General features: G+C 49.5%; 1 long non-coding RNA gene across 1 annotated transcript; it reads left to right on the plus strand.

Moving 5' to 3' along the window:
- The first annotated feature begins 6902 nt into the window (after nucleotides 1–6902).
- Nucleotides 6903–11787, plus strand: LOC113603714 (uncharacterized). The gene is made up of 3 exons (XR_008288953.1): nucleotides 6903–8101; nucleotides 9054–9212; nucleotides 10379–11787. It is a non-coding gene; the product is annotated as an uncharacterized LOC113603714 (long non-coding RNA).
- Nucleotides 11788–12816: the final 1029 nt, after the last annotated feature.

The raw sequence follows: 12816 nt of genomic DNA on the forward strand, positions 1-12816 counted from the left end.
TTGAGAAAGAGAGAGAGAGAGAGACAGAGCGTAAGCAGGGGAGGGGCAGACAGAGAGGGAGACACCGAATCCGAAGCAGGCTCCAGGCTCCCAGCTGTCAGCACAGAGCCCGATGCAGGGCTCGAACCCACGAACCGTGAGATCCTGACCTGAGCCGAAGTCGGACGCTCAACCCACAGAGCCACCCCGGTGCCCCTGAATGATACGATTTTGACGGTCGACGACTCACAGAAGATAGGAGGCATCAGTTGGCAGCAGAAGTGTTAGCCGAGATACAGAATGCACAGGCTGGTTCCAGGAGCTAATGCTCTGTCCTCAGCTGACATCACCTTATGGAAACAAATACGGAGCAAGAAATACAACATAGAAAACAGTGCAGAGCGAGCCCTCGCTGACGGCAGGCCGGCTGCCCGCCGCTGTGTGTTCCTACAGAATAAAGAACCTGTCAGAGGCATGCGGCCTCCTCCCCTGCCCAGAGTGTCTGTTTGCTAAACACTGTGAGGCCCCAGTAAGACCCAGAGAGGAGTTTACAGCTCAGACCGGCTCAGAGGCGGCAGCTGTGGGGAGCGTTTCTGGTTGGTCTCCTTCTATTTGCAGGGATTGGACTGCCCATCAGGTAGGATGTACGTTCAAGTCCACATGCTATGGAGGAAGAAATGTGCCCAAAGTGGCTCCATGACTATTTTTAAAGTCACAGCTAATAATTTACCGTCTGATGCCCTGGGGCTCGCCTGGCTCTAAAAATAGTTGTTCCCGAGCTTGTGGACAGGGCCAGGGGAACGCGGTGGACGGCCAGAGAGCCACATCGAGTAAAACCTGAACCATCAGGAAACGCACGACTAAATTGAATCCAGACACCCGAGATTTGATTTCTAAAAGACGGATGTGACAGTTGATTTCCCATTAATTAGATTTGTAAAGATGTTTTAAGGATATAAATAAAGAGTAGTAGCCAACTGGACACATCCTCTGGGCTTAAGACTGAGTCTAAAATTGTGTTACCTCACCTCTTCGCCGCGGCTCAGCGACGTCAGAGAGCCTGTTAAAGCCAACGGCCCACTTAGGGCTGACAGCTGACCCTCGGCCCAGCCGGCAGCCCCGAGATGGGGTGGGGACCCCCCAAGGGACCGGCTCAGCCACAAGCCATCTTGAAATTTGGGTTTCTCCGAGTGCCGGGCACTCTACCGATGGAATGGTGCGGAAGGAAACAGAAAGACTGGCCTTTCTTTGTCCCCAGTGCAAATCATAGATTGTTTGGCCCTTGTCCAAGGACTGAAAACAGCTCTCTCCAAGTACTTTTTTGATAGCTGATATTTAACAAAGGAACTAAAATTTCTTTGTGTGTTTGGGCTTGAATTTTTTTTTCAGACTCTCTTCTTCTTGTTCTTCTTCTTCTTCTTCTCCTCCTTCTTCTTTTTTAATGTTTATTTATTTTTGTGAGAGAGACAGAGCACAAGCAGGGAAGGGGCAGACAGAGAGGGAGACACAGAATCCGAAGCAGGCTCCAGGCTCTGAGCTGTCAGCACAGAGCCCGGCGTGGGGCTCGAACTCACGGACCACGAGATCATGGCCTGAGCCGAAGTCGGATGCTCAACGGGCTGAGCCATTCAGGCGCCCCTGGGCTTGAATTTTTAAGGAATATTTGACTAATGTCTGTATGCTGAAAACTTCCTATGATTAATACAGAAGTAGTTCTAATAGGGGAGTTCAAGCTCAATGTTTCTTTTCTATTTTTGCTACTGTTTCTTTGGCTTCTTTCGGGCTAATTTTTGGTCACATTATTATGCTTCTGTATCAATACATCTGACCGCCTATCTCCCCTTCTGTCTGTGTGAGGATTGAAAAATTAAATAGGGAGTTCTCAAGCTGCAAGTGGATTGCTTCACTCACATTCCTATTAAGATACTTTAAATTCTCAGCTATGTGAAATAGAGTAGTTAACCTAAACATGCAGTGAATGTCCATTCCTTGTAGCAAGATATTAAAAGGAGGGTATGGGTGGAGAGAAAGAGAGAGAGAGAGGAAAAAAAAAAAAACAGAAAACATGGGTGGTTGAATTGACACAGCTAGACAAAGTCTTTATCCCTAAACATGAGAGAGAAAGCTTTCTGTGCATCTGTTATTTTCTCTGCCTCAAACTTAGCTCAGGCTGCAGGTACCTATAGAAATCACAATCCCACAGAGGCAATGGTTTCTGATAAAGAAAACATACTTCTCTCTCTCTCTCTCTCACACACACACACACACACACACACACACACACACGGGGACCAACTCCCACCACCCAGGGGTGAAACTGAGGCCTCTGGTGGGAATCCAGTGTTGTGGGAACCTTGACCCGGAAGGAGAGGGTGACTGGGGCACAGGCTGGCCTGGTTTGTTATGCTGCTCGGCTGAAGTTTACTTCCTGGAGCTGGGTTCCTTTCGATATCTGAGATAAGTCATAATAGCCAGGCTGCAAAGCTTTCAGATAAGAAGCTCACGGAATCCAATGCTGTTTCAAGCATTTCTGTGGGTTTTCATTCACATGGAGAAAACTGGGGACACAAATCAGTGTTATCAGGCCATATTGGAGCAAAGAATGTGATGTCATATTGCTCGATTTTATAAGAAAACCCTGCACGAGTCTTACATTGAAACTAAGCGGGGGGCCAAGTGCTTTATCAGCTCTGTTTTAGGACTGCAAATACCATATTTAACTGAGTTAACACCATGTAGGGGACTAAGGAAAATAGGTACTGTGAGTCATATAATATTTAAAATGGTTTTGAGTGGGAGAGCTTGAAAAGATCACAGTAATCAGCTATTGTGGAGGAAGACGACTGATGACTATTGATTTTCTTGTACGAGGACAAATTTCTCCATTGTAGTATATTCCAGTCCTGTTATTCCCTGATTTCTATTAATCAATAATAAATTTGGTGCAGGGTAAGACAATTTTAGGCGTTATTTTAGAATATGCTTTTTTCATGAAATTCCTTCACATAGTCTTTTTCATAAAAAAATAGTATTTTCCAGGGGCGCCTGGGTGGCTCAGTTGGTTGAGCATCCGACTTTGGCTCAGGTCACGATCTCACGGCTCGTGGGTTCAAGCTTCGCATCAGGCTCTGTGCTGACAGCTTGGAGCCTGGAGCCTGCTTCAGATTCTCTCTCTCTCTCTCTCTCTCTCTGTCCCTCCCCTGCTCACACTCAGTCTCTGTCTGTCTCTCTCTCCGTCTCAAAAATAAATAAGCAGTAAAAAAATTATTTTCCATTGTAAGAAACTAATATCAGGAAATGTTTCTCACCTCAGTTAAAAATAACACAGAATGTCTTCCTTAAGATTCGTCTCCCTTGTGAAAGATTTCAGAAATCTTAGAATATGTAAATCTCTTAAAAATAAGTCTTACATCTTCTTGAATTTGATCTCACCTTTTTAAACCTCGATCTGAATAGAAACTCATTCTGAACCATACAACGGACAACAACAATTTAAGAACCAGAGCTCTTAGGCTAACTTTCGGTTTCAGGGGTTTGAATCAGCCAGTTTTCTCAAGAATACCTCACTGTGGTCTGAGACATACACGCAACTGGAAAGAGGCAGAAAGTGACCCAGAAAACTGACTTTAAGGCAGGACTCGGGAGAGAAATCCCCATGTATCGATATTATATGGGAACCAGGGCTGCAGGTGAAGACAAAATTGTAGCGAAAGGGGGGCTAGTTTCTTGGAGAAATTCCTGTCCATCACCCTGGGCCTTGGAAAGGATGGGGCAGCTCCTGGGGCCAGGCATCGTCATCTCAGCACCTGGTGCCCAGTGGCCCTGATGCAGGACCGTCTACCTGCAGCCACAGTGCAAGCGTCCTGTGAGATGCGCCAGCGGGTACTTTTAGACGGTACTTGTGTCACTTACGCGAAAGTTCTCATCACCAGGTGGGCTGGATTACAAAAACCATTCCGAGGACTCAAGAGACCCAACTATTTTAAAGTCAATTTCTCGTGAGGGTTTTCTTCCGGGTATTCTGAAGAAAGAAGAAGTTAGCCCATAAAACAGCCCAGGGGTGAGAGGCAAGCCAACAATGGTGCTCTTGGGTTGTTTTGTATTGTTTTAAGAGAAGAAGAAAAACCTTAAGAGAGAAGAAGAAGAAGAAGAAGAAGAAGAAGAAGAAGAAGAAGAAGACGACGACTTAGGGCAAAGGGTCACACAACGTGATCAGATCCCGGCAAAGACTAGAGCTTTCATGGGCAGAGTCCTGAGAGCCTCGTGGGCAGTTGAAGACTCTCTTGCGCAGTCTCGGAGCAGAGGGAAGAAAACTTTCTGGGCTGAGCCGTGTGCTCAGGCTACATGGCGGTGGCATGTGAGGAGAGAGGACTGTCCGGTCTCCTCCTGCCGCGCAAACGACTGTCGGAATATTTGCCACCAACGCATTCTGTGTTTCAGATGGGGCCTCTGTCCTCACCGCCCAAACCAGTGGTTCTCAGTGGGGGGTGATGGGGGCCCCTCTCCCTGCCCCCACCACGGGACACTGCACAGCGTCTGGAGACATTCGGGTTGTCACAACCCCGGGGGGTGGCGTGCTATTGGCATCTAGTGAGCCCGGGCCCGGGATGAGTGTGAACCTGAACAGTGCCCGGGGTAGCCCCCCACGACAGAGAATTATCTGGGCTGAAGTGTCCATAGAAAACGTCTAAACTATACACAGTGAAAGGGGGTCTGAAATTTATGTATGTTATCCGTGAATTCTTTCATGCATATAAGAAATGTTTATCTATATCTATGTATCTCTATCTCTATCTGTATCCATATCTATAACCCTAGTCATAGGGTCTTAAATGAATCTTACCATTGTATGAACTTACTCACTGCTCTGGAGTTAAGTCAGATCTTATAAAGCAGTATTTTCTTGACTAAGTTAAAAAGCTGTTTTTCCTTAATTTCTATTAATGTTTATTTACTTTGAAAGAAAGAGAGAGAGAGAGCGTGAACAGGGGAAGGGGAGAGAGAGAGCGAGAGAGAGAGAGAATCCCAAGCAGCCTCCACACTGCCAGCATAGAGCCTGATGCGGGGCTCAAAGTCACAAACTTTGAGGTCATGACCGGAGTCAAAACCAAGAATCCGACGCTCAACCGACTGAGCCACCCAGGTGCCCCTGTTTTTCCTTAAAAATGACGAGGAAAGCAATGCTGTGATATAAAGCTGACCTTCCGATTTGCAGAGAAAGACCATACCAATGCAGTCAGTGTCCCAGCTCCGTGAGAGCCTCTCTAAGCCTCAGTTTCCCCGTCCGTAACAGTGTGATAAAAACAGCACCTACTTCAGAGTGTCCCAGAGTGTGAAACATTATAAAACAGTCATCTTAGTGTCTTGTGCACAATAAACCCTGAATAAATACTTGCTATGATTTCACCATTTGGGGCATTGTACCTGAGTTATTGCGTGGAGACAAATTTAAATTCAGAGTGACTAACAAAAGTAATACGTCAAAGTAGGATCTTTGGAGTTGGTTAATATAAAGAAGTAAAATCAAATAAATTCATGATTAGAGTTATTTTTTTCTAGCCCTGGTCCCCAGCCGCGAAGTGAGTGAAGGGGGCATCTGTGGATAGAACTCCACCTGGAGGGGCAGGAGAGGGTCTGAAAATTATCCTTCATCTTGGGGAAGAACCCACTTCACATCGAGCAGACTCAGATCTTCAGGAAGGACGGCCTGTGAGCCAGCCAACAACCACTAACCCACGTTCGCCATGAAACCTAAGTGCCTTCGTGAGTGTTTCTGAGGACAGGGCACTCGCTTGTGTGAACAGTCTTATTTTCTCGTAGAATTCGAACTTTAAAAATGGCCTCGCCAAGCTTTCTTGTCTGTGATTCATGCAAGGACGCTCCCAGAAGCTAACCAATCGTCCCGGCCAGTTGAGTCAGATGTTACCTTCCTGCCTGCAGGTGAAAAGGAACCACCAGCCTTCCCATCACCTTCTGTCTGGAGACGGACCCACTGAGGCTGACTCAACTGAGATTTGCCCAACAGCACTGTGTGAGCTCAGACACCTGGGCTGCTGGGTGATTCAGTCAGGCCATTGGCAGCCATCACTGTCTGAATTCTCACATGCAGGGAGAGTGAGGGGTGGTCCCTGTCTGGTGCGTGGAAAGGGGACATCCACAGTACACACACAATGGGGTCGCTCATCTGTAGTCATCACTGTGGAAACACTCAGGGGTGGGGTGAAGTTTTATTTTCCTTAGGACCTTGGACAGCTTCCCACTGGGGTTGCCCCCAAACCAACAGCCGTGTGATGAGGTCACTAATTTAACAGAAAGGACACATATCTTTCGTGAAGGGTCACAAATCAAATGGTACAGCTGAGCTCCCGAAGATCCTCGGAAAGCCTAGGGATGGAAGTTCCCTGGGTTCTGTTTACCTGGATAATGTCCAAGTCCTGCTCTTTAGATAGACAGACAGACACAAGGACAAACGGACAGACGGAACCCTGGTCTAGGCTGCAGCCTCAGGGCCTTCACCCATGGCCATTGCCAACAACTCAGGGGATCCGCAGTTCCCGGACAACCACCATTTCCTTCTGTAACAACAGTCCTTCAGGTTTCTGGCATTTTGGATTTAAAATGTGATGCTGGGGGCACCTGACTGGTCAGTCAGTGGAGCATCCGACTCTTGACTTCAGCTCAGGTCATGATCTCATGGTTCGTGGGTTCGAGCCCCGCATCGGGCTCTGTGCTGACAGCTCAGAGCCTGGAGCCTGCTTCCGATTCTGTGTCTCCCTCTCTTTCTCTGCCCCTCCCCGGTTTGTGCGCACTCCCTCTCTCTCTCTTTCTCTCTCAATGATAAATATACGTTTATTTATTTATTTATTTTAATGTTTATTTATTTTTGAGAGGGAGACAGACAGACAGAGTGAAAGCGGGGAAGAAACAGAGAGAGAGGAAGACACAGAATCGGAAGCAGGCTCCAGGCTCTGAGCTGTCAGCACAGAGCCTGATGTGGGACTAGAATCCATGAACCTCGAGATCATGACCTGAGCCAAAGTCGGACACTTAACAGCCCGAGCCACCCAGGTACCCCCAAATAAATAAACATTAAAAAAAACAATAAAGTACTGAGGAACCTGGGTGGCTCGGTCGGTTAAGCGTCCCACTCTTGATTTCAGCTCAGGTCACGATCTCGTGGTTTGTGGGTTTGAACCCCACGTCGGGCTCTGCTGACCGTGTGGAACCTGTTTGGCATTCTTTTTCTCCCTCTCTCTCTGTTCCTCCTCTGCCTGTGCTCTCTCTCTTTCTCTCTCTCTCTCTGTCTTAAAATACATAAATAAACTTAAAACAATAATAATAAAGTGCTGGTGCTGTTTGGGGAAGTAGGGACATGTGAGAAGAAAGTGTCCCGCTTACTCAAAAGCAGATAACGAAGGACGGCTACGACCTCAAGGTTTTGTAAGGGAGCGTCTTGCATAGGTTCCTGCTTACAGCCGAGCAGACATCGCCAGCAAAGAGTGGAGGATCAAAGAATGTCACATACACTCTGAAAACAGGGAATGTCTTCCAGTGTTAACGGGGGCTGGGGCTGTCCCATGGCCTGTGGACATCGTTTTGCTGAAAGGGACCTAAATCCGAGGCGTCCTCGCTCAGGGGCCCTGGAGCCCTATGTCCCCGTGTCCGCTCGGAGGTAGCCCCATTGCACGCAGGAAAGGGATACATCCCTGCGTTTTTCTGCCGTCACAGGGGCAGGCCTGGCCGGGCAGCCCACTCCGTCTCTGGGTCTGACCAGAAGCGCTGGCCCCCGACCCCCTCACTCCTTCTCTATCCCTGCAGATCAGCTCCCACGGGGGGAAGCGGAGTCAAGAAATGCGGAGGGGAGGCCGGGTTTTGAGCCAGCACCCCAGGAGGACGGAAAAGAAACACTGGTGCCCGGCCCTTACTGAAGCTATTTGTTTTCTTTATTTCAGCCAACGGTGCTGTCCCACATGGTCTCTGAACCTTTGAGCAAACGGAATCATCTGGAAAGCGTGACGGGTAAGAACGCTGAGATGGGAGAGAGAAGCCGCCGGCCTTCAGGCACAGGAACAGCCAGGCGTCCTCTCAGGACCGGTCTCCGCTGCGTCCTTCCACCTCGCAGGTAAACGCCTCCCTGCACGGGCTCTTTCTGGGCGCTCAGGACTGCTGTGGGGCCGCGGCCAAGTCTTGCACACCACACCTGTGTTACACACATCCACGCACGCTCCTCCAGCTAAGCAGCTGCTTTTGTGCGGGGAGGTGGGAGGAAGGGTGCCCGAGAGCAAACGGATCCTAGCGGCACCCTGCACGGCCAGGCCGGGGCCGCGGCGTGAGGACGGAAGGTTGTGTCCCCTGTGTGTTGAAAGCCTGACCCCCAAGGCGACGGTGTCAGCAGGTGGGCTCTGTGGGAGGTCATTCGGTCCTGAGGGTGTGGCCCCCATGATGGGATCAGCGTCCTTATGAAAGAGACCCCGGGGAGGCCCCTCACCCCTCCCGCAGGTGAAGACACAGCGAGAAGACATCTGGGGACCCGGAAGCGGGGTCTCACCACACACCAAATGTACAAGTGCCTTGAACTTGGACATCCAGCCTCCAGAACTGTGGGGAATAAATGTCTGTGGTTGATAAGCTGCCCGGTCTGTGGTGTTTGTTACAGCCACTGGGAGGGACCGAGAGAAAATTCCTTGTGTGTTTTAAGGCCTTACTGACCCAATCTTAATTAATGATGGTTTGAGGTCCTCGAGGGGTTCCACAGGAGAGCACGGTGGGCCCCTGCACCCCTGAATCTTGTGTTTGATTTTGGAATGAGGGGAAAACCTCACAGTCACTTCTGAAGCTTGTGGTTTCTCATCCTTAGCAGTAAGTGGAGACTCTAAAAAGCACAGTAATAACTCATCCCGAGAATCTCTTCTCAGAACTTAGGCAACAAAATGGTGTCCCATTCCAGGAGGCCTTCCTTGTCCCCACCCGGGCCTGGCACCAGGTCAGGCCTCCTGCAGCCCGTGTGGTGTGCTTAAAACAGCAAACCGTGCTCACTGGGGCCTCCATGACGTATTTATATTATCGCAACCGAGGTTCATTTACGAGAGAAGTACGACTATTTCCGGATGAAAAGCGAGGTCAAAATGCCTTGCCCAGGGCCAGGACCCAAGCCCAGGTCCCGACACAGCCAGCTTCCAGCCTCGGAGCTGCACAGACATGGACATTGCCTCAAAGACATCAAGAACCTCCCGGTGAGACTTGGAAGGAAGCAGGTACAATCCATGCAAGCCTCTTCCTCCTCCGGCCCCCGCCCCTGGGCCCCTACGCTTTCTGGGGCTGAGATGCTGTGTGCATCGCACCCCCACCCGTCCGAGGTGGGGAAGGTCCGGGCGCTGGGTTGCTGCACAGTCTCCTGGGTGCCGGGGCCCATGCCCTCCCCTGGCTCGTTCCCCAGGCATCAGACCCAGGACGCACCCTGCAGCCTGGACATGGTTTTGAGATGCAAATATCAGGCAGGGCAAGGCTCTGTGGCCAGATGACAGAGCTAACATTTCATGATTTTTTTTCTCCTGGTCCTTATCCATAACTAAGACAACGAGTATGTTCTAGATAATTCTCAGAATGCCCCTGAGTGGCCACAAATGTCCTCTCACACTTTTGACATGTGCACGGCCAGGGGACGTGGCTAGTCATGACGAGGGCTCGAGGGAGTGTGTCCAACTCAGGCAGGGGAGGCCGGCAAGACTCCTACCCACCACCTCTGTGCCCAGGACACCTTTCTTCCGAAACACTTTCACACTTAAGTAAGGAATTGGGGCTAAATTATTATTAGCATTAAGGAGAACACTGAAGGCTGGCGATGATTGCTCTGGCCTCAAGTTTTAATCTCTGAGCCAAAGGCCTTGGGTGACTTTCAAGTTCCCCCTGATTCTTCTGATTTTTACACTGGTTCAAAACCACAGTTCCATGCACAGTTGAAATGGCATCTTCCCCTGTCCATGACTTCTGCATTTGGTGCCAAGTTCTGGGCTACGTGTGCAAGCGTGGGGACGGATGATCATGGCGCTCTTTGCAAGGGCTACACTGTGCGAAGCTCGCCTCTCTCTACCTTGGAGAGGGCTCCTCAGAACAGATTAGAATCCTCCGTCCGGGCGGAGGGCAGAGATGGGCACGCAGAGATGCGAGAGGCTGTTCTCTCGAGGGGCCCTCGACACAGGAAATGAAAGAGGGAACCGATGTTTTCCACCAAGTTAGAGCAGAACCGAAAGTCTGCAAATAAAAATTACGGATCCTTCCTCACATTCCGCCCCCCCCCCCCCCCCCCCCGCACAAGCTGCATGAAAACATGCGATTCTGTAAGAGCCTTGCCTTTTTTCAAGAGCTCGCGAGTCACCTTGGTTTCTGTCTCCTGATTTAGATTTGACTTGGAAAACGATAAAACAAAATAGTAAAAACACCGCATTTCCCTGCTCTGCACGTGAAGCCCTGGAAAGGCATTTCTCCTGCTCTGGGATGCTCCGCCAGACCCGACCTACCTGTGCTCAGCTTGACCTTCTCTCCTGGATGTTTGGGAAAGCAGAGAAAGTCCTATGACCCTGACCTTTGGTTTTCTTTCTGGACTACACATTCGGGGCTTTCTAACAAAGTAAATTGAGATAAAACCGTCATCAACTGCGGAAAGGAAGGCTAGGCAGAAAATAAGTTATACATATGTATTAAATATTATTTAATTTGTTAAAGACCAAATGGGCTGCACAAAAGATTGCAAGCCAAGGTGATCTGCGCAAGGTTTCTGCTCCAGCTGTGCACGCCTTTCACCCCTTGGATTTTTGCTTTTGATTTGCTGAATTCCCCAAAGTTAGAAAACAGGACATACACACACACCCACACACACACAACTTTTTGCACCTCCTTGGGAGTCTAGCTTTTGATCCGTACCCCTCCCCCCAAAACATTAGAAGGCCCGATGTGTATGGTTTTTCGCACTTTGGGGAAAAAAAGGGAACGGACCATTGTTACCAGCCTTCAGAATTCTCTTTAATGCTAATAATTAAGCTCGAATTCCTTACGAGGTAACACCATGCTCCAGCATTGGTTCTTGGGAAACATTTGGAGAGCTCATCCCTGGACTTGTACATAACCTTCCCAGAGACCTGCTGGTTGGGGCTGACAGGTTTGTTTTTCTTTCCATTGAGGTCACGACCAGTAGGTAGATTTCAAATGAGGAGAAATTTGCAAACCCAGGCTTTTATGTTGTGAACGGTGCTGTGTAAAATGTTACCATGTCAACATATTTTAAGAAGCATTCGTTACTTATTAAGCCTAGGAGAGCTTACGCAATACTCCTTTACATTTGTTTGTGGGTTTTATTGTTTTTAATGGGGAGTACTTGAAGCAAGCTACCTGTCACTCAGGACTTAGCCAAGGCTTGTGTGTGTGGCAGCTGGATAGATTGAAGCCTGAGAATTCGTAGGCACGTCATAAGCTGTCTTGAAAATGAGGATCGTAGTTTCTTTATTGGATTAACTCTGCGGGGTAAAATAACATTAGAGAATACTACTTAAGCTAATATAAAATTACCCCAAAAATAATTATTCTGAGAATAAATTATTCTGGCCAATAGTCCTCAGCAAGGCGAAAGCACAGTCCCTGTCGCTTCTGCACCTCACAATACCGAATCTAGGACAGTGCGGCACCTGACGGACGCTGTCCCCCATGGTGGTCCCCTGGCCACCCCTTTCTGTACCCCCAGGAAAGTAAATTCCCTACATTTGGGCAGAATGGAATCAGTATTTGCCAAATACATATTTTATACAATCCCCGTTAGGTTTTTTGTTGTTTTGTTTTGTTGTTCCCATGAAGGTTTGAGAAGAAGACACAGTCCTTTTTACACAGCTATTGTCCCAAAGGCTCAGAGAGGTCGGGTGACTTGGCCACAGCCGGCCAGAGCAGATGTGCCAGGCAGGACTCAGACTCGGTGCCCAACCCCACCGCACGCTACGACTCCACGCAGCCTCCCACGGGATAAGTCATGGCCGACGAGCCAGTTTTTCAAGGGCACACCTCGCATTTCTTCGGGGAGTCTCGCCCGGGCCTCTGTCTGTCAGGTTAAGGGTGCAGCTCCTCTGTGTGCACATGCCTAGGAGATTAAGTCCGGTGAAGTGTGTCAGGCTTGACGGATTTTCCCAGCACGGTAAGGATGGGCGGGAAAGTGCAGACTCTCGCTCGACTGCCTCACCCCAGGTGCCCAAGTTCTGAGTCACGGGCGGTCCCTGGGGTGCAAGCCCGGGAAAACTGAATCACCGTCGCTTCCTCCGCTGTCCTGCAGAGATTGCTGCCTCTTGATGAAGGGACATCCACCCACCGGCTCCCCCCGAGCCTCACAAACACCCAAGTTGTTCTGGTCCCCATGTACACGATGTTACTACTCAGGACCGAGCCAGGAACTGAAGCAGAAAATGCTCGCTGGGTGTTGAGTGCCGGCCGGGAAGTGAACTTGTCCCCTCCCATGTCTGTCTGGGAGCCATTCTGGGCTCCCGGGTTCCGAGAGGCACACGTCCCACGTCCCCAGTTTAGACATCACAGGTGGAGGCTCTCAGGGTTTAAGTGACTTCACAACTCCCAGAGCTGGTGATCGACTCCAGCTCTGATGGATTCCTTCTTGTAACCTACGGCCTGTTCAGAGACTTGTCCCCAAGGGTGCTGGCCTCGTCCTATCACCCCTTTTATTGCACTTGTAGGAATGGGATGGAAGGATGGGCAGCCCGTGTGGGCCACTGAGCCGGGAAGGGATGCGTCTAGAATGCAAAAGGGACATTTCACCAAGGTAATGACCCTCCTGTTCATTTTTTTAAT

Source organism: Acinonyx jubatus, chromosome B4, assembly GCF_027475565.1.
Source record: "Acinonyx jubatus isolate Ajub_Pintada_27869175 chromosome B4, VMU_Ajub_asm_v1.0, whole genome shotgun sequence".
NCBI lineage: Eukaryota > Metazoa > Chordata > Mammalia > Carnivora > Felidae > Acinonyx > Acinonyx jubatus.